Source organism: Crocuta crocuta, unplaced genomic scaffold (assembly GCF_008692635.1).
Source record: "Crocuta crocuta isolate KB4526 unplaced genomic scaffold, BGI_CrCroc_1.0 scaffold70, whole genome shotgun sequence".
NCBI classification, from domain to species: domain Eukaryota; kingdom Metazoa; phylum Chordata; class Mammalia; order Carnivora; family Hyaenidae; genus Crocuta; species Crocuta crocuta.
In genome coordinates this window covers 13,820,530-13,835,281 of record NW_027528417.1, presented here as the reverse complement: position 1 = coordinate 13,835,281, position 14,752 = coordinate 13,820,530, and positions in this window count along the sequence as shown.

Genomic DNA, 14,752 nt, shown 5'->3' with positions numbered 1-14,752 from the left:
GGTTTTTATGTGACATCTTTAGGTCTTTAAATGTTGGCAGCTCATTCAAATTCTTAAAAAAGCACTGAGAGAGACTTCCTCATGGAAGGAGAAAAGTGCAATATGTGCTGTCACACAGTAACCTCAACTTTGGCTCTTAACAGCAACAACAAAGCACTTTAAAAGTCCACACTGTACATGGCGAACCAAACTTATACAAGGGCCAGACTGGACCCTCAGTCTCCCAGTATGCATCTCCTGTGCGTATATTTATTTATTTATTTATTTTTAATGGATAAAGATAACGGTACATGCTGGCCAACACTTCCTAAGACCTTTACATGTGCTGGGCGTGTTATAGGTATCATTTAATTCTTACAGTAACTAAAAGGGTGTGCATTACTATGGTTATCCTACTTTTACAGATAAGGACACTGAAGCTCAGAGATAAAGCACACAGGCACACAAATGGTACATAATAGGTACCTGGAAGACCAAGCCTGTTCGCCTTTAAAACCAAGCAAACTGCTGGTTGTCCACCCTGATGGTACGTTAGAATCATCGGAATGCCTTCAAAAGCATTGTTTTACAAGCCCATCCCTAAACTAATTAAATCAGAATGTCTAGGCATGAGACAGGCATGGGGATTCTTTTAAAAGCTCCAAATTCATGGTTGGAACTAGAAGTCTTGTAGATAACACCTCTCCCCACATCAAGCACTCCCTGTCTCCTATACCCTATTTTACATTTCTTTAAAGAATTTATTGCTCTTTGAAAACTATGTGTTCATTTCCCCATTTGTGAATTTTCCGGGAGTGCAGACATTTAGTCTTTTCTCATTCTTTGCTGTGTCTCTGCCATGTAGATTACTGCCTGGCACATAAAAGGTGCTCATTAAATGTTTATTTGAACCAAGAATTGGTCCTTCACTGCAGAGAGCTTACAGTCTAGTAAGGAAGACAATAGATACTTAGTCCCAGGAGAGAAGCTGATATCAGTGATGGTCAAGCCAACTTTATTAAAACTTGTAAGACTGTTGATCTCTTAGGCACTGGTAGGATAAATTGTCTTGATTGGTCCTGCAGTTTTAGTCATCTGCAGTACTGGACTGGATCTGTTCTTTGCTCTGAGGTGTGTGTGGGGGTGTGTGTGTGTATGTGTACACTGAGTAATAGATAACACATTCATGTTGCTCTGTTTGGACAAAATTATTTAGTGAGGCGGCTGGGGATTGCAAGAGGGGCATTCTGAGTTCTGTTATCCAAATATCAGGCTGTAGAACGAATTCAGGACTGATGGTAGAAGTTTACCCAGTCATTAGGGAATTTAGATATTATCTTCTCTTTCTAGGAAAGCCAACTTCTTTTGGGGCCCCCTGCTCACCTTATCTACAGCAGTAGTCCTCAGCCCTTACTCATCAAAGACTCTTCCAGTGGATTGTGGTCATGTAACAGCACACTGTGGGCTGTGACCAAGGAAAGGCAGGCAGGATTAAGTGGAATAAATGGAGATCTATCCATAACTCTTGTCTCTTCCTCTCCCACTGAAGGAAGTAAAAGAAAGTGTGGGTGACAATATCCTAGGGATAACCTGGAAAGAGTGCTGGTTTCTAAGGAAAAACAATTCATTTGGAACTTCAGGACTTTAACAGTGACTATTAATAGGTTGTCTGTGACACATCTGACAATTGATGGACCCTGGTGGTAGTGAAAATACCGCAGCACTGGTATGGGCCACGCGCTGAACGATCAAAACCAACCCCTGCATCGCCAGTTGTGCCATCAAGTACAGGCTGATGGGTGGCCTTGCTGGTAGAGTCACAGTGTGTCATGGGGAAGCAGTGATGTTCGCAGGGTTGAGGGGAACTCCTGGTGGCTCTCCTCAGGCGGTGCAGAGAGCAGGAAGAGCCCTTGCTCTAGACTAGTAAAACTTGGGTTGAGGACCTGATCTTGCCACTTACTGCCGGAGGCTCCTGGGCAATTCACTTGCCTTTCTTGAGCCTACATTTCTTCTGGACATGGTGGAGGAGAGTAACTGTGGCATCCCCAGTTTTCCAGGCTTGATAGGATGGTTAAGCACTTGTGAAAGAACTTCTCAAGATGGAGCACTGTAACCCAAGTAAGGGTGATGACTAAACAAATTGTGACACTGGTAGCTTTTCTCTCATTGCAGACTTGCCAGACCTGACCTCCCTGTTCAACTATAGCCAAAAATGAAGGTTGAAAGGACTTTGGGGGAAAGGGGAGACAAGCAAAGACAGAACTGGCCTTGTTCGGGGCCTCTTCAGAACGGTGGTGTCTTGTGGAGTCCAAAGACCAAATCTGGGCATTTGGGTGGAGATGAATGCACAAAACTGGATCTAAATAGGCTCAGGCCAGTGGGATATTCATGACAAGTACAGTGTTTGAGGTGGCCTGGGTGTCTTAAAAATGGGCTGATCTTGACAAAGGGGAAAAGTCGGGATTCATTTTACTGTAAATTGCAAGTAAGGAACAACAGAAGGTTGAATATTAGAAGAACTTGGCTATCGCCAAAACCACACACTTTCACATTAGTAAAACATGGAGTTCTATCTGAGTGAAATGTGAAACTCCTTGCAGACCACAGAGAGTAAAAAGTACTTTTGTTTCATTATTAATACCATTGTCCTTATTTCTTTAAATGAGAATTGATAGCCACCATAAGAGAATCTTTCTCAAAGACCAAACACAGAAAGAAGGAAAAATAAAACAACATAAACACACAAAAACCTCCCTGCCACCGTCACCACAAAGAAAACCCAGCGCTCTAAGGATGCACCATCCTTATCCATTGTGAAGTCGTCAGGTTCTAGAGAGAGGGGACCGCATTTCTGTCAGGATAGAGTCTTCAGTGAAGGTTTTTTTTAATCCTTCCCTTTTTCTCCTCCCTCTTTTGGAAGACTGACAAAGTTGGCCTTTTGTAGCACAGCAGGAAGGGTAGTTTTACCCTCTAATGTGTGTGAGCATCTGAAGAGGCGGCCTCGTGGGTACTGGGACTATCCGTGTTCACAAGGGAATGAGTCCAGGGCGCCTGATGGAGGGATGTGCTCTAGGCGCTTCACAGTGAAAATGGAGCTCTTGAAGGTGAAACAAGGTAACTTTGAAAAATGAGGGGCCTTTGGAGTTGAGGGAAAGAGGCCCATTCCTGGCCAACATGTGAAGGTTTGTGGTGGGAAGTCTGTATGATGGGGATCAGTAGACCGGAGTTTCCACCTCGTTCCCCCGTCTTTTAACTACAGCTCTCCTCGCCTCCTTCCTCAGCCACATGTGGGAGTCGAAATCGGTGTTTCCATTTGTCTTTCTGTCTGGTGTTTGGAACTGATAATTATTCAACTCTTGGTTCATGGGGACTTGGAGCATTCTGGCAATGAGATGGGAAGCTGAGGCCAGTGGGCGAGCTGCGTGTCGGGTTGAATATATGTGGTTGAGCAACACAGCACTAGAGTTGTTATTACTATCATCATGATTGTCATCATTATTTTGAACATGTGTTCCTTGCCAGGCCTTGAATTAGGTGCTTTATATATGTTATCGTACTTGATTTTCACAGCAGCTTGTTGAGATGTAAATTTTAGCTTTCTGTTTTACAGCTGTGGAAACTGAGACACTGTAAGAGTAAAGAACTTCCCCAAAGTCAAGGCTGTTAAGTAGCTGCATTAGGCTTCAAAGACAACAGCTTTGTCATCCTCCTTCTGATAGGCCATATTGCAGAGATGGAAAGTTGCAGACTATCTGGCTAGCATTTCCCTGCATTCAGTGTCCTCTTTGGTTGTTGTTGTCCAGTCTTTCTTTAACGAAAACTAAAACAAATATCTGAGTAAGCAACACAAGAATATAGTGCAAAATTTAAAAGTCACAAAAATGAAGTGTAATGAAACAATAAACTTTTTCCTTATCAGGGTCTCCTCTGTCTACTTTTCCTACCCAGAGGTCGCCACTGGTATCAGTTCCTTGTATCCCCTTCTAGAAGTAAACTGGGTCTACACAGACATTTATATGTGTTTATATGCCTTTGTATCTCAGTGTCTAGAGAATGTTTACACAAAAGGGAGCACACTGCACACGTTATGTCGCATCTTGCTTTTTTCATGTAATCATATAAGTAGATGATGATTTCTGTATGTATCTTGTGTCTGGTATCTTATGGTTTGAATTAGCATTTCTGTTGCTGTCAGTGGCTGGTAACATCATTTTAAATAGGATATGGCCGTTTGGTTTTTGTTTTTGTGAATTCTCCTTTGTCTCCTTTTCTATTGGATTGTTATTTATTTATTTTTTTTAAATTTTGTGTCTTTATTTTATTTTGAGAGACAGAGAGCAAGCAGGGGAAGGACAGAAAGAGAGAGACACAGAATCTGAAGCAGGCTTCAGGCTGTAAGCTGTCAGGACAGAGGCCGACATGGGGCTCAAACCCACAGACTGTGAGATCATGACCTGAGCTGAAGTCAGAAGCTTAACCGACTGAGCCAACCAGGCACCATGAATTGTTACTTATTTTTAATAGTTAAAAAAGTTAACCCTTAGTCTGTGATAGGAGTTGCAACTCCTCACCATTTTGCATTTATCTTTCTAACTTGCATGCAAAAAGTAACAAAAAAAATTATACAGTCAATTCAATCTTCATTTTATAGTTTTGAGGCCTTGTGTAACACTCAGAAATGCCTTCTCCACTTTGGTTATTTAAAAACAATCCTGTAATTTTCTTGTTTGTTCATTTGGTTCTTTTTACTTTTTCACTCTGTCTCTTTCTGTCTCTCATCACTGATTCACTGAAATTATATTTTGGTCAAAGATGTGAGGTAGGGATCCACTTTGATATTTTCTAGATCTATGTGTCCAACACTATTTATTGAATAGTCCATTTTTTTCCACTCTGATTTGAAAAAGCACTTATATTAAATATTACATTTCTTAATGTTCAATTACTTATTTATTAGGAATTTGTATCTGTTTTGGTACCTTCTGTTCCATTCATCTGTCATTTCATGCACCATTTTCATGCTTTCAATTATTGCACCTATTAATAATAGGTTTTCTTATCTGATGGGGCTACTCCAATCTTATTAGTTGCCTTTTTTCTAAATTTTTGTGTCTTTTAGCATTTTATTTTCCCATGAACTTTAGAATGAACTTGTCCAATTCTCAAAGCAATGTCTAATTGGTATGTTTATGAGGGTTGCTCCAAACTTATTTATTTACATTACGCATTGTAAAGATGCTATTTCTTTTTCCTAGAACACAATACCTTTCCATTTGTTGGAGTCTGGTTTTATGTCACCTGGAGCATTTAAATTTTTCCTCTTATAGACTGTGCATATTTCTTATAAGTTCGTTTTCCTAGCTACTTTTTGTTNTGTTCTACTTTTTTTTTTTTTTTTTTTTTTTTTTTTTTTTTTTTTTGGATTTTTTTTTTTTTTTTTTTAGTATTATTTCACCTGATTGTTCATGTGTTTATAGCCCCTTGTTATCAGTATATTGAGTTTTCTATCCAGCCACTTTACTTAATTCTTTCATTATTTGAATACGTTTTTCAAATTTTATTTATTTTTTAAAGTTTATGTATTTATATTTAGAGAGAAAGAGATAGAGATAGAGATAGAGATAGATAGAGAGAGAGAGAGAGTCAGAGAGAGGGAGAGAGAGGATCCCGAGAAGGCTCTGCACTCTCAGAGCAGAGCCCAATGTGGGGCCCAGTCTCTTGAACTGTGAGATCATGACCTGAGCTGAAACTAAGAATCAGACGCTCAACTGACTGAGCCACCCAGGAGTCCTTATTTGAATAAGTTTTAGATGAATTTCTTTGAGTTTCTGGTTCAGTAATCATATAATCTGGCAATAGCTATAATTTACCTTTTTCTGTCTAGTTTTTATAAATCTTACAGATTTTTCGAATTGTATTATCTGTTACCTCAAGAGGAGGAAATATTAAATAGCAGTGTTAGAGTGAATGTCTTTCTCTTTTTCCTGACTTTAATGGGGATGCTTATACTTACAATGTTTGCTATTAATTATAATGTTGGCTTTGGTTTGAGATGTATCTTGTGTTAAAAAAAATCCATCCCTATTATGAGAGTGCTTTTTATTTTTAAAATGGAGACTGGTTGTTAAGTGTTTAACACTTCGGAAACTATGGAAATGATCATGCATTGTCTCTTCTCTTTACTGAGAAAATATCTTAGAATTTTATCTTTTGTTCTGTAATTTGGTGAAATATATAAATACATTTTTCAAACATGAAATCATGCTAGTGTTCCTGGAATAATATACACTTAGTCATAGTTTGTGCATTATATTTTTAGTGTTGTTGGCATCTACAGGGTAATAATGTATTAACAAGTTTTGCATCAGTTTTCCTAAGTGAGATTATTTGAAAATTGTGTGGGCGCATATATGTGTATATTTGCCATTGTCAGATTCTAGTATAGATGTTATGCTTAAATCACCATAAAATAATTCAAGAACCTTTCTTTTTCTTTGGTTGCTTTTGAAATAGTTTTAATACCACTGATAGAATCTGATCCTTAAATATGTGATAGAATTCCCCTGTGAAACTGCCTTGACTTGGTGCCTTTTTTTGGAGGGGTGGAGGTTGTTGCCTCTTTGACAACTTTTTATATTTGTACTTCTATACTAATTGGACTCATTTGCTTTCGTATCTTTTCTGTGGTAACTTACCTTAATTGTATTTTAGGAAAGTCACCTATATCAAATAGATTTGCATGGAGTCAAATAATTTCATATAATTATTTTCGTTTCCTTTGTGTTTGTGCTTATTTCCATGTCATTATTTAAAGTTCTGTGGTTTTGCACTTTATTTATTTATTCCCCATTTTTTATGAGCTCGACCACATTTTATTATTTGTTCACAAAACAGCATTCACACTCACTTGCTGCTCTACTATTCTTTATTTTCTCTTTAAAATTGTCGATAATGTGTTTCTTCTGCTTTGCTCAAGTTTCTTTGGTTGTTTTTCCAGTTGTCTGGGCTTGACTCTTAATTCCCCTATTTTCGTTTCTGCTTTTTTATTAATGTAAATTAAAAAATGCGAGATCCAATTAGAATAAGCCTCTTGAGGTCAGGAAACTTGTCTGTCTGTTCACTTCGAGACTGTCATAATGCCTATCATATTGCGTGTGCTTAAGCAACATTTTTGTGTGAATTAATATATCCCTGTGAAACAATCATGGGAGTTGTGGTGGGTTCTCTTCTGTTGCCCTCGTTCTTTTCTCCTATCTTTGGCCATTTTCTCGATGTATCTGCTCATGTGGAGGAATAAGAAATCACTGACATGCTTCATGTGACTTTTTCAGAGTATGTTCTTAACGTATTTATTTATTTANTCAAGGTCCATCCATGTTGCTACACATGGCCGGATGTCATTCTTTCTCATTGCCATGTAGTATTCCATGGTATAGATAAACCACATCTTCTTGATCCATTCGTCCGTTGATGGACACTTAGGCTCTTTCCATGTTTTAGCTATTGAGAACTCAGAAGTGGACCCAAAAGTTAACGTATTTATTTTTAAAGCCTACCAATAAAACTCCCCCCAGTCAGGTAAAACTAGGTGAAAAGATCTTTGTAAAAGATTTGTCCAGGAGAAAATATGTCTGAGTAGAATCAGAATGTTCGAGCTGATGGGATAACAGACATCGTGCCCATGCTTTTTGTGGGTTTGGCTCCTGTGCTGAAGCTAAATCTTGCAGAGCGGCCTGAAGTCAAATGATGAAAACAGATGTGCTGGAGTTGTGGGGGAGGGTGCGGAGCCAGGGGATGCCCAAGGCCCTGCTGCTGGCTGCCTCCCCTCCTGATCTTATCCCGTGTGTCATTTGAAAACCAATAGTTCAAAAACTCTCAATGTTCAGATGAGAACGAAAACAAAAATGCAAAGAAGGCAAATGATTCATTCAAAGTTACTCGGTGAATTAGAGCCATAACGTGGGACTACAACTCTGGCCTTCTGTTTCTGAATCTCGTGGTATTTCCAGGCACACAGGAAGCTTCCGGTACCTTGCTCCATGTATGTTTTTGGGTGGACCTGGGATTTGATTACCTCCCGCGGCAGACCCAACAGTCCTTGCTAAGGCACAGACCGCATATTTGCTGATCCCCAAGGGGAAAGCTGTGATTCAGACTTTGAGGTCTAAGAATTGCAGACTTAGTTTCTAGTCTCCCGATGAAACTGCTAATCTGGGTTCCAATGGTGTTTTTGCTACACGGACACCTGCCCACACAACATGATTAGAAATTATAATGATGACGATGATGAGTCTTCCAGGACACCCACGTTCTTTGCAAGATATTTCTGCTAATCGTCTCTACCAGAATCCGTTGGAGAACTTTTTTTAGTTTTTTTTTTTTTTTTTAAACTCTCTCCTTTCTAAGTCAAGTAAAAATACTAGTTTAATTCTGCTGTAGGTTAATGGTTTGTCCTCACCATTCCTGGAGTGTCATTTTTTTGTGCAGAGGATCCTGGAGCCTCGGGTGCATGGGGTGATTAAAAGCATCCCGGGCCCCAGATATGAGGAGATTTGGGTTCAGATTTCAGCAGTGTCCCCCAAATTTCCTCTGAACCCCTGGTAGAGATTACTTCCCTTCTTTTCCCCGTTGCCTCCCCTTCTGTTAAATGGGCATCCAATTCTGCGGTGCCTAATTTACTAGAGTTACGGAAATCAAGTGAGGCAATGCGTAAGGAAATGCTTCAATAACTCTACCATATAAACTGAGAGGGTTGTTACTGAAGATTTTTTGCCACGTTGGTATTTTAGCTTCCTAGGGTTTTATTGAGTGTACTGTAATCCCTCATTGTGAGAGCTGGGAAGGTAGTTCAGATAAAGGACCAAAGTAATGCCTGAAGTATTATTGTATACGGGCTCTACCTTGAACCCAGGGAACAGAGACGCGGCGAGGGAGTGTCACCTAGGGGAAAAGAGAGGGTCCCAGGAACTGGGAGTCTCAATGGAGAAGTAAAAGTAAAAATTGGAAGTGGGAGAGTTGAAGGCTAGTGGCTGGTTGTAAGGCAGTGGAGCAATGGTCTAGAGGTGACAAGAGGCTTCTGAAAAATGCTGGCCATGGCTTTGGACCCTGTGTAGGGGGCCAGGAGGATGCAGATAGAGAAGGTGCAGGGAAACTCGCATTGTCAGAAGGCAGCCATGTCCAGGGAAGTTGGCCGGATGCCCTCCGAGGAGGCTGGAGACAGTTCCAAAGCCCATTAGGGCCAGGATGGGTTCTTTGTCTCTGCCTTCTATTATTTAACCTTGTACTTTCTTCACAGTGCTTGCTTTTTTTTTTTTTTTTAATTATTTTTGGCCTTGCTTTTTAATTTAAGGTCTGACTCTCTGAAGAAATGTTGAAGAGGGGTTCTGATAGGAAAGAGCCGAGTTGGATAATTCTGTTTCTCTCTCTGATTCCCCATTTCCACATCCCCAAAATGTTGATCTTCATGACTTGTTTTCTCTAACATTCACTACCTTTGATGAAAGGCAAACATTTATCTTTTGATAAGAAGAGAAAAAATGCTTGGTGAATATGTTGATATTTTTGCTTTGTGGTAAGGGTTCAGGAAGGAGTAAAATGTTTCCAAAAGCCCCTTTCCTTGAGCAGGCAACTTCAGCTTGTAAACTGGGCTCAAATAACTTTAGCTTTTATTCTTGCCTGTCTATCTATCTATTGATGTATCTGTCTGTCTATCCATCCGACCATCCATCCATCCATCCATCCATCCATCCATCCATCCACCCACCCACATACCTATCTAGGCAAGGTGGTAGAGTTTAATTTTTCTTATTCTTTGATCTTTGATTGGTTTACTGAATCAGATAAACTGAGTTGAAGAAACCCTGATCTTTGAAAGAAGACTTTGGGGAGAAAAAAAGGTATCATGATCCTTTGAAAAGAATTTTTCCCAGGCTAAGTTATATAGTTTCACTGATACTTGGGATGGAAGCTAAAAGGTCTGGACACTGGATCTCTGAAAACCCTGTGAATGTGTTGGCTAAGCCTTTTTTCCTTCTTAGCACAGATGGAAAAGACTCCCCGACTCGCCCCCCCCCCGCCAGAGTAAAATAGAGCCAATATAATATTTGAAACCTTCAACCATTATTTGGGAAAATGATTCTCCATCTATTGCTCGTCCAAACAGACAATAAACTTTTTCAAAAATTAGCAAAAATGTGAATTTTTTAATTACAATTTCTTTTTTGGCATCGTTGGCCTTTCTCATTCTATTTATTTATTTATAATTAAAAAAAAACCCTTTAATTCAGCTCATTCCTAGCTTCCAGTGAACGTTTTAACTAATCAAATGCATTTGAAATACTTTTTAATTTATTGCAAGAACAATAAAAAGCGAGAAGTCATTTTACGTAATGTCTTTTTTTGTTTTCAGTATTGTCAGCTCTTTTTCTGATAGAGGTTTGGTTTGGCTGCAAGCAGCTTGAGGGCATTCATCCCTAGTCATACTTACCCTGTTGCTGTTGGTGAGTTAGAAAAATAATAACTAGTAATAGTAACTGGTAACAGAGTCTCTGTATAGCCTTCACCCATCCTCCTCTAATATCTTACATAGCCAGATACATCTATCAAAGCTAAGAGATTATCATTGGCACAACACAATTAATTAAGCTACAAACGCCATTTACCAGTCAGATAAAACCACCCCTCCTCCTGTCATTGAGAAAGAAGTATGGAGAGTGATGGAGGGAGAGCTCTTTATCATTTGACATGGGAACAGAATCTTCCATATCCACAGACCCAAACCAGAAGGTATGAAAAGGTGAAGAAGGGAGTCCTTACCTCTCTATTTTGGTAGCGTTACCTATTAAGGCATTGCCCATTTACCGTATTTTTACATACCCTATTTATTCTCAGATGAAGTACAGTGAGGCTGGGAAGGGAAGTATTTTTGGTTAGAGTTGGAAAATGGACCTTGATTCAAACTGCAAAAGTTTGAGAGTAGAATCTCAGGTTCTTGTATGTGATGGTATCAACCTCCCAGTGGATAGGTGGCCATTTTGTTTGTAGTAATGATTCTCTTGCTCTTGTTTGATTCTCTTCATCCTCACATACAGGGTGGAGCCATTTGCCAGCAGCATCCTGAAATGTCTTGTTTGTGAGATTTAAGATGGTGAAAAATAGTTGGCAATATGAGATGGGTTGGATGAGTCTATGAATCTTGATGCCTGTCGTCAAACATGTTTCTCTATCTCCAACAAATGTTTTGCTGTATCCACTTACTGTGAGATGAAGGTTGAGGAGAGGCTGGGGAGGTGTTGTCCAGTGTGGGGGTAGCCAGTAGCCACATGAGACCCCTGAGCACTTGAAATGTGGCTATTCAAATACAAATATTCTGTATATTTTGTATATGTTTGTCTATTTCTTATATATTTGTAACATAAGTCTTTTTCTACTTATATTTTATTTTATTTTATCTTCTATTCTTTTTAAGCATAACTACTAGGAACCCTTAGAATTGCGCATGTGTCACATTATATTTCTCTTGGTCGGTGGTGTGAGCCTGGGAAGAATATGGAACACAGTAAATTGACCTTGTGTTCTTCCCTGAGTTCTAATAATGTTGGCATTAAAGGGAAAAGCTTCAGCAGTCATAATTTTCATTAAAAAAATCTGATTCAGAAGAATTGGCTCATTTTACATTATTGCTTGGACTGGAGAAGAATCTGACATTTGGTATTTTCATAATTGAGAACATAACTTGCTGACTTAAAAAAAAAAATCACAACATTGTGTGCTTGGCCTTAGGAACCAGACTCTGAGCTCTTTGAAAATAGAGATTGTGTCCTTTTCTCTTTCTGCCATCCTTTTCCCCCAAACCACACATTAACTAGCACATAGAAGGTGGTTAACTGGCATTTGTTGAGAAACAAAATAACTTTTAAAAAGGAGAAAACAATATGAAGCTACCCTGTACTTATGGTTGGAAGAGAGAAATATGTACCTTTATAAGGCAGCCCTTTTTCTTAAGTCAGCCACCAAAATTAAAGAACATCGATCCGGTGTTTATTTACTTCTTGATTTGATTACCATTCTCATCAGGTGTCCCTGTCAGCTCTGCTTATGATAAAGAATCTTTTCAAAATGCTTAACCTCACCACCCCTTGGGCAATGATGCCACTTACACATATTAATCCTCACCTTGTTCAGACAGTATATCTGAGCCCTAAAGACTGGATTGTTCTGATCTTCCCTTGTTTGATCCTTTCCAACATCTACCTCTACTATAGAGGTTGTGGGAATAATAATGAGAGATGAGTTTAAGCTTGGACTATAGTAGCTTTTCATTCGTTATTTTAAAATTTGCTTCTGTTTCATAATGGGCTGGAGCCTGTGTGAACCTATGACTTACCGGCTCTCAGTCTTCCATTGTGTCTCGTTCCCCCAATTCTTTCTTCTTTTGTCCCCCTGGTGAGGGGACAGGCTTTGTAAGATGTTATTTGGCCACAATCCTGTGCTGATAAATTCAAGAGCTGCCATGATTCCATGTTAGGCATGACACAGGTCCTAACTGATCCCTGAATCCAGCTTTGGTCAAAAACCTGTTGCGTTGGTTAGAGGCAAGCCTTAAAGAATCACAATGGCTTTGTTGCTTACTATTCCTAGAAAAGACCTCGTGAAAGAGCCCTTCTGGTTATATACAGCCTTCCTTCTTATTTTATTTTAACTTTTTAATGTTTATTTATTTTTGAGAGGAGAGAGGGTGGGCAGATCGAGAGAGGGAGAAACAGAACGTGAAGCAGGCTCCGGGCTCTGAGCTGTCAGCACAGAGCCTGACGTGGGGCTGGAACTCACGAACTGTGAGATCATGCCCTGAGCCCAAGTCAGATGCTTAACTGACTAAGCCATCCCGGTACTCCAATATACAGTCTTATTTCTAAGAAATATTTAAAGCTTTGATTCTTCTGCAGAACAGCCTAGAAGCTGTTTCTCTTGGAAGGGTGTACAAGGCAGCTGGTATGGGTGGAATAAAGATTGGCCTTAGAGTCAGAAGACCTGTGTTTCCTTTCTGCTTCTTCTGTTTTCTAGTTGTTGGATCCTGGACAAATAACATATCATCTCTGAACATTAATTTCTTCATCTGTCCAAATTAGACAGTATCTGTTTACACGGGGTTGTCATACTTTAATGTAAGAGGAGTACCTATTTTAGGGACCAATACTTGAGCTTTTTAAACACTAAATGAGTTGTTTTTTTCACCTACACCTTGTGATTTTGTTGGTGATAGACCAATAGCCATCTTCTGCCTTCATTTCAGAGGTGGGGAGGAGGGCATTGGGTAACTGTGTGGTAAATTCCACTTTAATTCTAGCTTTGAGAAAAAGAGCAGGGAAAATGTGGTAAGCAATTGCTTCTAAAAAGCTCGGACTAAAAGCACTTGATGGATTTGTGCTGGCTTCCCGGTAGACTCATCTCTGCACTGCCCGCATAGCACAATTAATAGTTATTACTCAAGAAGGAACAAATAAAAAAAAAAGCGAGAGCAGGCATAAAAACATCCTTTCATCTTCCTGACGATGGTCCCCTTTGTCAGGTCTGTGGAGCCATACCTGTGAATCATCCTGGGAAAGCACAGTGTGGGTGATTAGAAGGAAGATCTTGTGGCTCATTTCTTACCCACTTCCTGGGCTGGGGAAATGTCTCAGCTCGTCTTTCTTATCTACTGATGTCTTGTCAATATCCACTACCGTTCACCATGCATCTTCACAAACAAGGGCCTCTTTCTCACTCCAAACCATCACTGTGTAGAGAGCCAGTTACTCTCTGTGCAGACAGAGTTGTAAAGAAAAAGCAGAATAAAGCTGAGAAGGCAAGAATGGGGCACCATGGAGGAAGCACTAGAGTAGGGGTCCAGAACAGTGACTCTGAGAAGGAGCATAAACTACTCAAGCAACATTTGTGTTATGAGGCTATGAAATGAGTCACGGTTCTGTTGGAGACCAGCCACTTGACCTTGTGTACTTTATTCTTATGATTGTAGAGTCCACAAATCAAGTTTTCCACTTGCAATCTTGAAACTTAGAGCCTACGGGAATCCTGACTTTGAGGATGGATGCCCCATGTGGGCATCTGATTCTCCCCCAGATTCAACTTGATAGGCAAAATGGAGGTGAAGGAAATGGATCCTACAGTCTGTTCTTGTGTTTGAATCCGGCTGAAGCACGAGTGACTCGGGGAGAGCTATATAATGTCTCCAAGCATTAGGTTTGTCAACTGTGAGAGAGGAACAGGGTTGTTGTGAGAACTGGACATGGTGCATGCTATAATGTGCCTGGCACACAGTAAGCTCTCAGTTAAGGATGGGGATTGTTGTTGTTATTGTTCTTATTATTATCTGTCACCACAATCGTTTCCTTGGCCCTATCTTATAGGGATAGACTTGTGGCCACAGGAAGTATTCATTGTGAAAGCAGTTTCACTAGAGAGATGGAAACTATCTGTACAGTGAACAGTACAAGTAAAGAAAGCTCAAAATCAGTTCTACCATCTTCTTTTTTTTTATTTTCCATGGGTTATTTACTTTTTTTTTTTTTATCAAGCCTTGGATTGTATCTTTTTTGCTATGTCTCTTGGGTTTTTCCCATCTTGGCTATTCCACCTGTTATTACTCTAAGCCAAGCTCTCATTGCCTCCTGCTATCTTCATGTTCCTGTCTCCAGACTCCCTGAGAACCCTGGTTCTAGAGTGTGGTTTCTGGGCCTGTGGCGCCCCCACCAAGCCTTGCAGCTCATTGGAAATA